This window comes from Lycium ferocissimum, chromosome 5, assembly GCF_029784015.1.
Source record: "Lycium ferocissimum isolate CSIRO_LF1 chromosome 5, AGI_CSIRO_Lferr_CH_V1, whole genome shotgun sequence".
Classification (NCBI taxonomy): Eukaryota; Viridiplantae; Streptophyta; class Magnoliopsida; order Solanales; family Solanaceae; genus Lycium; species Lycium ferocissimum.
The window spans coordinates 15,728,632-15,742,301 of record NC_081346.1 but is presented as its reverse complement, the minus strand read 5'-3'; the positions used below and the strand labels follow the sequence as shown (position 1 = coordinate 15,742,301).

Here is a 13,670-nt window from a genome sequence, read left to right as displayed (position 1 = left end):
CATCAATGTGGTACAAAGCTCCTTTCAAAGGAACTTGCTTTAAACTTCATTTTCCTTCCATTGTCTTTTTTCCCTCCATTTCTCATTCACACCAACTTAGCTAGCTTCAATCATTAACTAGCTTTAACAAAGAATTGTTATGCATCATAGTGTTCATCCAAGACATAGGTTTATACTTTGGTTAGCAGTGTTGAAGAGGCTGCCTACTGTTGAAAGATTGCTGAAGTTTGGCATTCATGTTGATCCAATATGTGTATTCTGTGGCAGTGCTGATGAAACTTTTATCCACCTGTTCTTTGATTGCAGCATTGTCAAAGCTTTATGGGAAAGACTACTTGTTTGGCTTTGTTTTCATCGAACTATAGGGACATGGCAGAAGGTGTTGCATTGGATCTCAAAATGGGCAAAAAGAAAGTCTGGGCAAGGTGCTATACTGTGATGCACCTTTGGCATGTATGTAACCATGATATGGAGAGAAAGAAATCAGCTGAGGTTTCAACACAAACACTTTAATGCTGATAGACTCTGCAGAGAACTTGCTACACACGTTCACATGGAAAAAATGGCAGAAATAGCTGCTTCAGCTGAATTCAGTCCCTTGAAGTTTACTGCCGCTGCTTAGTTCTTACTGGATAGAACCTGAGTTTTATTATGCTTTCTATTTGCTTTGTAATGTACTAATAGTGTGTAGTGACTCCTCTGAGTTTGAGTCCTAGGCTGTTTTTTTTCTTATGAAATAGGGAGTCTGGGCCTGTTTGATTCTGTAATGATCACTTTTGTATAAATAAAATTTATTTATTTACCAAAAAAAAAAAAAAACCTCCCCAACTTTGATAAGAAAAATCTCTAGCTTTTGCAAATGTTGGATCCATTAATATTATTACTTATTTCTTTTTACTTTATATTTTAGGCTGTCTACATCACACCCCTTGGGATGCGGTCCTTCCCAGAACCCTGCTAATGTAAGATGCTTTATACATCGGGCTGCCCTTTTATTTTTTTGTATTTTCTTTTATATCTATATATAAATATATCTTAGTGAGATAAGTTATAGAGTTAATATTTTTTTTTGACAATAGATGCCCAATAAATTGATAGTAAATACAGAAACATTAAGCAAAGGCATGTTGTTCCAATGTTTTTAAATTTAGTCTATAAGACGGTGGACGAGTCAATGGAATTGGTGGTCTAAAACCAAACCTTAATAAAAGATCTCAAGTATAATAAAAAAACTAGCTTCCGTGTGCGTTGCGCGTGCATCTCGTGCATCACACATGCATTTCATGCGTCACATGTGCATCCCGTGCGTCACACGTGCATCTCGTGCCAATTAGTAAAAACTTTTTAAAAATCTTATTTATATATATTGTTAAAACATGTGTGTAAGGTATACAACAAAATTAAAAGAAAATTCGTGCAAGTTCAAAATGATGAAAGATGATCCTATTACAACAACTTGATAATTAAAATTAAAGTCATTGGACATCATTTAAACATATAAATATAGAATAATTATAAACAAGAGTAGTTTGGTTTATATATTAGACAGACTCATGCATCAACCCAAAGAATTTATCATGGCTTTGATCACAAGGATGATGGTAACTATTGTCTTTTTCTTGTCACTTTCTTTGGGGGAGAAAGGGCATGAAATACATGCTAACGTGACAGTAGCAAAAGATGGCAATGGAGACTTCAAAAGAATCATGATGGCTGCCATCTTGGCAGCCCCAAACAACAATATCGGGAGATATTACATTAAAGTAAAGGCAAAAGTCATAGATAGCCCTCTAAACTTTGCCACATTTTCTTCTGGGGTACCTAAACCGAGGGTTATACCTATTGGGTATCTAAACCAGTCCAAATTCGATCCCATTGGGTACCTTTTGCCTACGTGGCGCAGCAATTGAGTCCACTTTTTGTTGGGCGCGTGGACAACCCTTTTTTTCCTTAATTTTTTTTTCTTGGTTAAAATTTTACCTCTTTTAAATAAAATTTAATAGATAAATAAATAAAAAACCAACCCACACGCCGCCCCCCCCCCTCCCCCCTCCCCCCCCGGCTGCCTGTCCCCTGACCTCATCCCACCTCTTCCCTTTCGCCCAAAATGTTCTCCACTGTATGTTCTCCTCCTCTTCTTCTTCTTCCTTTTTTTTTTTTTTCCTCTTCTTCTTCTTCATTATAACACTTCATTTCTTTTAATTATTTATATAAAATTAATTTGTGAATTGGATGTTATTTCTTACCACCATTTTCTTTGTCCTTTTTAGATCTGAAAAGTAGCATTACCATCTTATTCACCGGAAAAAATAGGGATTCACCATTACTATGATTCTTTTTTTTATCTCACCTTTCATTGGTCAACTTATATTTAGCAAGAACTTTAAAGGTTGGTGGGTCTTGTAAAGACATTGATAGACCTAAATAAGAGAAGAAAAGGGGAATAAATAATTGGTGGGGTGGGGAGGCGAAGGGTTTCTTTTGCGATTGGGGGGGGGGGGGGGTGGAGGAGATGCAAATTGGCGGGGGTGGGGTGGGGGTGGGGCGAAGGAGATGAAAATTGGCGTGGGGGTGGGGGTTGTATAATTTATTTTTTAATTATTATGATGGACCCCCACCGCCACGTGTCATGTTTTCATTTGACAAAGTTGTCACGTCATCGAGAGTGTAATACACTCTCCTAATTTTGCTGATTATTGTGAAAAAGGTACCCAATGAGATCGAATTTGGACTGGTTTAGGTACCCAATAGATACAACCCTCGGTTTAGGTACCTCAGAGGAAAATGTGGCAAAGTTTAGGGGGCTATCTATGACTTTTGCCTTAAAGTAAATGAAGCAGAATATGATGAGTACGTAGTTATCGAGAATACAAAGTAAATATAAACCTAATTAGTGATGAGATAGGGAACACCATCATAGTCAAAAACAAGAATTACGATGACGGATCTGAATCCTAAGATACTGCAATAATATGTAAGTCGTCTACTCTACACTGAACTACTTATATTACGAATACCATCTGGTCCTAGAATAAACTGTAAAATTCATAGATATAATATAGTATGTATTTTGTTTTAATGTTTAAGCGGTGAATGCCAGAGATTTCATGGCACAAAGGTCTAACCATCAAAAATTTCAGTGATGCTAGCTAGAGAAGGGAAATAAGGCAGTTGCGCTAAAGGTTAATGAGGATCATTGTAACTTTTATCAATACTGGTTTGAGGGCGGCTATCATGACACGCTAAGCACATACTTTGGTTAACCAGATTTTAAAAAGGCAGTGCCGATCAAGTCAACCAGATTTTAAAAAGTCAATCCTCGTATTTAATTCAAGTCTTAATCCCGTTGGGTTAACTGAGTAAGATAAAAAGGGCTGATCAACTCATTCCAACAAAACATTCAGTGTGATAGTTTAGCTTCTTTATTTCTTTTATTCACCTTTTCCTGTGCTTAAAGTTTAAGTACGATATAGATTCTTGTTTACATGTCTTATTATCATTTGAAAAGTGCGAAGAATTTTATTTAATCTGTTTTATCACTTTGAAGAGTGAACAATTTTACACCAGATTTGTAGCATAAAGCAACTGGAGGGAAGATCTGTTTACAAAACATAGGATCAAATGATAGCTCAAACCTATTGATGACATATCTGAACACAATTCATGCCATTTGGAGCTGGACTGGGAATTAACCCCAACAACAACAGCAAAAACTGACACTATCCTACAATTGATGCTTCTAAATTGTAAGTCGTATATATGTCAATATAATCTCGCACAATCTTATTATAATAGACATTAAGCTTATATACTGGTGACACAAAATCTTATATCGAGTCAGAGTAAAACTTGGCATGTTTCTCGAATAATTCTCTAGTCTGTCAACACTCTACATTAGCAACCAGAAGTGAGTCAATTGGCAATGAGCAAAATAAATATAAGCAAACAACAACTCGCTCTTATCATTTAACTGGTAAAGGAATGCCCGTGCGTTTCCCAACATAAAAAAATTTGTATGTCTAAATTGCAATTAAATTTTCTAGAATTTGATCCACACAAAAAACTTTTCTTAAAAAAGAAACATTAATTTAGGGTATTTAGCATATAGTAATTGCTAATGAATCACATTATACCCAAAAAAAATTTGGTTACTCTGAAATTATTTTTGGTTAAGTGGTACATTTGCTTACTTTTCTCGTAAAAATAATTAAAGCGCAAATAACTTAAAATCCAGTGTTTGATTTAATAAAATAACGATCTCAAAATTCCAGAAATTTTGACATTGTTTTCTTCAGATATAAGATGCTTTGGTAAAATCTAATTTATAAACAAAATGTTTATCACTTTCATATTTATCATGGCGCTACACTTTTTCAACTACTATCTTTTAAATCTAACTTTTTCTCAAATATCACATTTTTATGTCCAAACACTATTATCTCCTCCAAGAACTTTTTGTTTGTTTGTTTGTTTTCTTTACATGTTTTTCAGCCTGTGTATAAACCAGCTTAAATGAATACCAAAAAAGTAGCCTTTAACTTGTTCTCCTCATCTTTGCATTGTTTGAGATTTTCTTTAATAGAATCAAGGTGTGGCATTTTAACACGTCAACTCTATGTTCTGCCTCAGTTTTTTTTAATTTTTTTTTTATTTATCTTTTTGATAAATATTATGCCTCAGGTTTTCTCTCATCTAACAACTTTTTAAAGTGAGGCGCTATCAGCGCAAAGACCTTGATTAGCATGGCTTTGATAAGAGGGATGATGGTAGTCATTTTCTTTCCATTGTCACTTTCTTCGGGGGAGAAAGGGCGCCATGAAATACAGGCCAATGTAACAGTAGCAAAAGATGGAAATGGAGACTTCAAAACTATCATGGCTGACATTTTGGCAGCCCCAACAACGGAGAGATATTACATAAAAGAAAATGAAGGAGAATACGACGGGCACGTAGTTATCGGGAGTAACAAAGTAACTATAACCCTAATTGGTGATGGGATAGAGAAGACCATCATATCCGGAAACAAGAGTTAAGGCGATAGATACCGTACCTGAGATACTGCTACTGTTTGTAAGTTATCTACTCTACACTAAACTACTTATATTACAAATACAAGCTGGTCCTAAAATAAACCGTAAACTTCCTAGATCTGATATCTGCATTTGTTTTAATGTCAAGGGGTGAATGCCAAAGGTTTCATGGCACAAGGTCTAACCATCAGAAATTCAGCAGTGCCAGAGAACGGACAGGCAATTGTGTTATTAGTTAATGAGGGTAGATGTAGCTTCTATCAATACCGATTTCAACGGTACCGAGACACGCTAAACACAAACATTAATGGTCGTCAGTTTTATAGGCATTGCGAAATTCTTAGAACCATTGATTTCATATTTGGGGACGCAACAGCTATCTTTCAAAACTGCAACATCACCTTACAAAAGCCGTTTGACACGCAGTACGACACAATAATGGCACAAGGTAGGACAAATTAAAAGAGACAGAAACAACAGGTATAGTCCTGCAAAATTATACTATACAAGCTTGAAACGAGAGAAGAAAAGATCCAAAACTTACCTGGGAAGGCCATGGCGTAATTTCGCGCGGACAGTCGTCATGCAAACCTTCCTTGGTGATCTTATTGATCCTAAAAGCTGGGTCCAATTTGAAGATCATCGAATCATCAGACCATTCTATCTAGAATTTAGAAACAGTGGGCCAGCCGCCAGGATCTACTACATCAGGGAGAGTTAAGTGGGCAAAGGTGACTGACGACTCCAGAATAGCATCGACCTATATTAGACATTTTATCCAGGGACATAGATGGATTCCTTCATCAATTCCCTACTTTTGTTCCAATACAGTAATGGAATTGTCTATTTAAATAAAGATACTACCAGGATCGCAGTTGCTTTGCCTCTTGTCCCGTTTCCAATTAGCTGTCCAAGTAAAGCGCCACAACAATATTTGTACGAACAAAGAAAACAGTTTCTATAAGTTTCACCTAAATGGCAGTAATAATTTTTATTGAAAGCAAATAAAGCACAAAAATCAGCAAGAGCCACCAAAAGGCCACAAACAATCAAATTATTGTTCTAACGTTATTCCAATCTCAATCTAAAATCTCCTTCAAAAAGGAGAAAAAAGAAAAAGAAACAAATGGGACACACCTAATGGTCATGGATAGCCAAGTTAAGAAGAAGTTTCCACCAACCTTTTTGATTTTGCCGTAACAACATATCAAGTTGTGAAATTGATGTCTATTACCTATATTTTTTTTTTAAAAAAAATGACGTATATTATAAAAACTTGTTATCAATCCTGTTACAAGTATTAAGTACAACCAGGGGCGGATCCACACCATTGGGTGTGGGTTCGCGGGAACCCATAACTTTTATCCGAACCTTGTATTTATAATGTGAAACCTTTCAAATATATAAGAAATTTGAAATCTATAACCCAAGAATAATGACACCGTTATTTGAACCCACAAGCTTCAAATCCTGGATCCGCCTCTGAGTACAACTTCATTGCTACTATAAATTTCCCATCCATGCTGTAGCAATTTATCAAGTTAATTAACAACTTGATGACTTGCTACCTCAAACCTATTTGCTGGCCAACTTTGCAACCTACACCACTTGCTCGCGCAGTCTTTATCTATTATATTGCCGGCTTATAATCTCATCTAGAGATAAAATGCTTAAATTTTTAACTAACCGGGGACTTGTATTATTACAGGAGTAATGGCTAGCAAGATGGGTGTAAAAGATGAGGAACAAGAGACTCAACCCGCTCAACCCGTCTAAGGTTTGATGTGTTTGGGCTAAATTGATGTTGAAGATGGGCTGACTTGGGCTAGCCCAAGTTAACCCATCACAAACCATGATCAGCCCAAATCTGACCCATCAACTGCTCTCCATTCAGAAGTGTAATAGCTACAAAATTAAGTGTGATCATTTTTTTTTTAATTGTTTAATTTTTTTTCCCCTGAGAGTCTAAGCTTATTTTCGACTCGCCCATATCCGACTTGACGCGCCTGTTTGTCGCTCCTAGTTATGTACATTTAACGGAAAAGGGCCAAATATACCCCTGTACTATGAGAAAAGTGCCAAATATACCCCTCGTTATACTTTGGGGCCAAATATACAACTATCGTTATGCTTTAAGGCCAAATATACCCCTCATCTGTTAAAGTTGTCCAAGGTGGACATCCGATCCTACGTGGCTGGCACACATTTAATGAGATGGATGCCACGTGGCATGTCGCCTCAAAACCCCTAAATTATTTTACCCTTCCCCTCTATTTGTTCTTCCACAACTAAAATTTCCTTCCACTCCACCACCATTGTCACCATCACCGCCACCACCACCATTTCTACATCTGATGAGGGTTTGCACATGATCAGGGTCTATTTGTCCATTTTTGTTTTCTCTTCTAAAAAAACTCCCATATAATCATTCCATATCTCTCTTCTATTTATGTCATCAAAAAACGATGTCGGCAGTCAGAAAAACTTAATAGGTATTAAACAATTGAACTTGGACCTTCCATTAAACAATTAGTTCTCCCCATGAGCATCTCTCCAATTTAATTCAATTGCTAAAAGCAGCCGCCAAACCCTTCTTCCTTTATTCATTTTGATATGGGTTTCTATTTTAAGAGTAAAATTTGATGCTTTTTTAAATTTCTATGGACATGACTGTTGAATCTGAAGTAAGTTTTTGATTTTCGTTGAGTTTTTAAAGTTTGAAATTCAATGTTACTTTGTTGCGTGTTGTCTTTCTGTAGGAATATAAATGAAGCCATTGGTAGGAGAGTAGATAACGGGACAAATGGAGAGTTGGTTGTGGTGGCGGTGATGGTGGTAATGGCGGTGGAGGGGAATTTTTTTTTTAGTGGTGGAAGAATAAATAGAGGGGAGGGGTAAAATGGGTTAAGGGTTTTGAGGTGGCATGCCACGTGGCATCCATTTCATCAAATGTATGACACCCACGTAGGATCGGATGTCCACCTTGGACAACTTTAACGGATGAGGGTTATATATTTGGCCCCAAAGTATAACGAGGGGTATATTTGGTCCCAAAGTATAACGAGGGGTATATTTGGCCCTTTTCTTATAGTACAGGGGTATATTTGACCATTTTCCGTACATTTAATTACTTCAGATAACATTTAATTTTTTTAATTTACTTTACTAATAATAAGGTTAAAATAATTTCGAATAGAATTTATGTATTGGATAACTTATGAGGAAATATTTAAAGTGAATCCCCTCAGCTTTAAAGTATTTGAATTTGATAAGGCTTTTGCAGAGTGGTTAATCGCCTCGAACTTTCATTTACAATCTTTTACCGCCTATCTTCTAACTATGCAACGATGATCGTTCATACATCTCCTTACGTTACTAGAAATATAGGTTTTTCCCAATTAGAAATTTATGCTATAAAACATGTTTTCCCATCGCATTTCCATCGAACCAGCTAACTGGGAAAATGCATGGTGGGAAACAGGTTCCCATTGAAACGCTGGGAAACTTCTTAATTTTTCCGTCTGAAAACATTACTACTTAGGTTGTTCCTCCGACATTAAGTATTAAATAACCCCTGAACATTTTTCAGTGGAAAAATAGGAATTTTTTAGTTATGTTATATCTATATGACATAAATCTTCCATAAATTTCCCTGGTCTGAAAGGCAAAAAAATTTCCCTTCTGGGCATCAACTAGCTTCATCAATTTTGGACTGTTAGGTTTCTCGATTCAGCACTTCAGCAAAGCACTCTGTCGAATTTGCTTCAACCGGAATCTCCCTCGTCGCCACCATCTCGCTTCATCAGACTCTGTCTCAGGTAGGGTTTCGGCATCTTCTCACAGGTTTTATCAATCTCTGAAATTTTGGGTCGAAATGCATTTTGTTCTTTGTATTCAATAAGTTTTGCATTACCGAATAATTCAAGGCACCCTTCTGTGACAGTGTGCGCGCGCATGAGGAACTGTTCTCTGTGTGTATTTCTTCGGAGAATTTAAAAATCGAGTTAAATCTCTGTCTGAATTTTTAACATATTTCGATGGATTTATATCTGAATTGTTAGGTTCCACTCGTTTCTCTTTCTAGTTGTTTCCTACTTGAAATAAAGTGTTTTAATAGATTACTCAAATTCTGTTTTAGCTATGTAATGTTGGCAATGATGGTTGTTGTTTTGCTTTTGTGTTCTGAAGATGAACGGGAAAGCAGGCGAAGAGTACTGCCGCAAAGATTGAGAATACAAACAAATCTTTTGTAGCATTCTAAGGTAAACTACTTTTTCCTATTTCTTGTAACCTATCAAGCTTTTGACATTCATAACAAAAGCAGTTTTTGAATTTTCATTTTTAGTTAAACCACGTTTTGAGTGTGAGGTGCCATTGCCCATTGCTTTGTACCGGCTTTACCATTTTTTCTTAAGTTCAAGAATTTGAGATATATATTGTGAAATTCCATTCAAAGATAGTGTATTGTTATCTTAACCATTAATCCATATGGATGATAAAATATAAGCAGTGGTTTAAGCTTCTAGTTCCTTTTCGATTTTTTTAAGTAAGTTCGTGGATCCTTTTGAATGTTTAAGCTTCAAACTACTGCACAAAGAGCTGCTATATGTGACTTCCTGGAGCTATTCTTACACCTGGTGAAAGCCTGATTTCCGCTGGTATATAACTTTCCTTACTTCTATTTCAATTTATTTTATATCCTATTTGTTTTGAGTGAAGAAAACTAGTATTTGTTTTTACATCTTTCATTTGTTTCTATTATGTATCTGGTTGACAGTAGGGGTGGGCATAAAAAATTGAAAAACTGGACCGAGTCAAATATAGAACCGTAATAAAAAGGATTTCAAATGCCAAAAAAGAAATGAAAAAGAATACATGAAAATAAAAGAATATTAACAATATTTGCAAATTCCGTGGTTTCAGTTCTTCGGTTCTTTGATCAGTTTTCAGTTTTTATTCTTAAAGAGAGTTTGGTTTTCGATTTTAAAGTCTCGGTATTTCGGTTAAATTAAAGTACCGAAATATCGAACTATTTTAAACAGTCTCAACTACTGCTTACAGCTGCTAGTTTAGCTATCTGGTTGCCTCTAATTGTAAGCAAACATTTGTATATGTGAATATGAGGAAGTGTTTTAGCTCTTAAACTCACAAGAAGGTATTGTACAGCTTATTACCTCTCCACTTTTTAGAGTTAGAATACGAGTAGGTCAAACACTTTTTAGAACTATAAGAAGCTGTAGCCGGGGAATTGATCAATCATGACAGCAAAAGTTTGTGGGAAATTACGTTTGAAAATTTAGACCACAATTTAGTCATATCACATTACCCGTCATCAGATTCTCATGAAGCTAAGTAAAACATTATCTTCAAGGAATTTTGTTTGCTGTAAATTATCTTTAAAGAATTGAAATACAAAAACCAAGATTACGCTGAATCCTAAAAAGTATATTTACTATGAGCAGTTCCACCTCCACTTCTGCAGGTTCATATTTGCTTGATATTGTTCATTAGAAAATTGGCCAGCAAATTAGTATGCAAGATCAAACAAGACTTGTTAAAAGTTGTCCTATATTTTGTATTTACTAGCTGGATAAAAATTTGAAAAGGAAAATATATTGCACGATCATCTATAATCGACGGATATTTTCCACTGCTAAATGACAGCCTTGGATCCGTAGCTAAATTCATAGCTATGGCGATATTTTCCACTGATTGAAAGCCATCGCTAGTCTCCTTTAGCGTGAGATGTTAAAATAATGATTAAAATTCTAAAGTAAGTATATATCAGAACTTTGAAAATCTCTAGGAAATATTGATTAAATAACTGACTTGTTTCGAAGAAGTCATCTTATATGGAGTAAAGAAATATAACACACAAGAGGATCTTCTATTAACACATATAGCGTAATGAAGGATAATATTTCCTATATAATAACACACAAAAACGGGAACGAGGAACATTCACTAGAGTACTGTCTTTATTATGATTAGCGGCAAATGATCTTATTGTTGACTTCCAAATTCCAAAATATATGCATCACTCATTGGCTGTATTATTTAATTTGGCCAATTATGTAGATTAAGGGTAAACCTCAATAATAGATCTTAATCCCAGTATCGGAATAATGTTGTAGTCACTAAAACCAGCACCAGAGAAGAGTTTTGCCCAATCTTGCTGACTTCTTTCCTTCCCGGGAGTGAGAGCCATCCATGTCATAGAAAAGTTGAGTTTCATATGACTTGTCGTCTCCTTTCTGGTTATCCAATATTACCATGTCAATGATGATGACCTTTCCTCCATTCTCCTTATTTGGAATTGCTTCTTTACATTTCTTCAATATTTGGATACACTCTTCGTCGCCCCAGTCATGTAATATCCACTACTTGTCATTAGTCATCAAACATAAACCATTAAAACAAACACCTTTATTGTTATAGTGAAAAACGTATACAACAATGACCATATATATACACATGAGATCAATCTCTGAATAAAAGAAGGGTGTAAGTATTGATTACAAAGTTACCTTTAGTAGAATTGCATCGGCAGAAGGAATGGACTTAAACATGTCTCCTCCCACATAGCTCGGGTTCTTGATCGCATCACATCCTTGAATTACCTGCGGCAGATCGAAGACAGTGCAATTTATTTCAGGAAGTGCATTGGCAATAGCTTTAGCCACGGTTCCAGTGCCGCCTCCGACGTCCACCACTGATCTCAATCCTTTAAAAATTCCCTTACAATTTTCAATCACCACACTCATAATCAATCGGGCATCATTAGCCATGGCTTCATTAAAAAGATGGTTAATTTTTGGTTCCTTCTTGGCATATTCAAAGAGGGGCTTGCCGTGAGCAGTCGCAAATGGAGTATTAGAGTCCCCATTGTGGAACCACTGGCTGAGATAGTGAAACGGATCCATTGAAATTGGATCTAGTGCTATTTGCACAAAGGGGACTAAGCTCAAAGGCTCGTCTTTAAGGAGGAGACATGAAGTTGGAGTAAGTAAATAACCCTCGTCTTCTTGAGTAAAGAAGCCTGCATGGATTAGAATACGCATGAGACGGTAAACACAATCTTGGGTTTTAGCGTTATTGTTGATGGGGAGGGCATCTACTAAGTGAGAGAGGGACATTGGTTGGCCGTGAGTGTGGATGATATCGGGAATTCCAAGTTGAATTGCACATTTGAGAGATAAGGAGTTGATGAAGTTGTATGTGTGGTTCCATATGTGTGCCTGAGCAGCCAGCACTTCTCTACTTTTTTCTCCAATATCATTATGCAATGCCGCCATATTTAATTTGTGAGATTTTGTTTGGGATGCTTTGGATTGAGCCAATGGTTGAGATGTAAATATTAATACGAAGAATGTGAATAACCCATCGTAAGTGAGCCTATATTTATAAGAAGAATGAGAAGTAGAGTGTTTGAGATTGAAGAAGTAAACAAGACAATGATGATAGACACTGCTCCATTATGTTGAGTGTCCCACGTCGGTTCTGGGATGGGAATTTGGTCTTTCTATATAGTTTTAGGTAATTATAAGTCAATTTTTGGGATTAAGTTAGACACTATGTCTTTATCATACTATGCTGATGGATGACAATTAGAAAATCGAAAACTGAAAACTGAAAAGCATAACTAAAATTTGATAAAATTGAACCAAACAGATCGGTCAGTACCCATAATTTACATCCGTTTTCTTGCTATCATTCATACGCATTTCTAATAAAAATTTCAGTCAGAAATTTTTATGAATTCTAAATAAGTAATATCTAATCTCCTAATTAACTTTAAATGAATTAAGAAGAACAGCACGGTACATAGTAATTTTGCAAGCTACATGTAGGTAATAAATAAAACGACATATCACCTATATAGAACCCACAATATAATTCATTTGGAATATCCCAGATGGCCCTATATCACCACAAAAAGATACGGTAGTTGAAACTATTAACAACTTTAGATCATAGTAAGGTTGTCATCCTTGAAACGGGCATATGAAACATATATTAGGTCTTGAAAAGTTAGTTTTGGTATTTTAGTTGTTAGAGTAAATTTCACAAATGGTCTCTCAACTTATTGAAATTGTCTGATAAAGTCATTTATCTAATGTTCAACTTATACTATGTTTCCTATAAAATAACTATGTTGGTATAACCCCTTTCTCTCGGCAAAATCCGACTTGTGGGCTCCACGGTGTAATTTTTTGACCCAATACCAAGACCTAGTCGACTAAAACATAGAAAAGGGGTCAGTAAAGGTGCAAATATATCCCTCAACTTTGTGATTTAGAGCAGTTATATCCCTCGTTAAAAAAGTGGTGCATATATTTGCACTATTTGTGTAGCAACAGGGGTATATATGCACCACTTTTTTAATGACGGGTATATCTGCTCTAAATCACAAAGTTGAAGGGGTATATGCACCTTTATAGGAATCATTTCCCTTAACTCCCCCAAAAAAACTCTATCGAGAGCTTAGTGCATCGGACTGCCCTTTTTTATTTTTATTTAAGAATCAAATGGAAAGAATGCTACTGGATTGTTATTTGTAGCTTTGGCAACCCTTCAGCAAATCTTTCTGGTTAAAAAACATGAACATCTTCTCCCCGTATTTTAAGATCATATTGAATT

General features: G+C 35.8%; 1 pseudogene; it reads right to left on the bottom strand.

The window, feature by feature from the left end:
• Positions 1-10,227: 10,227 nt before the first annotated feature.
• LOC132057597 (trans-resveratrol di-O-methyltransferase-like) lies at positions 10,228-12,325 on the bottom strand (annotated as a pseudogene).
• Positions 12,326-13,670: the final 1,345 nt, after the last annotated feature.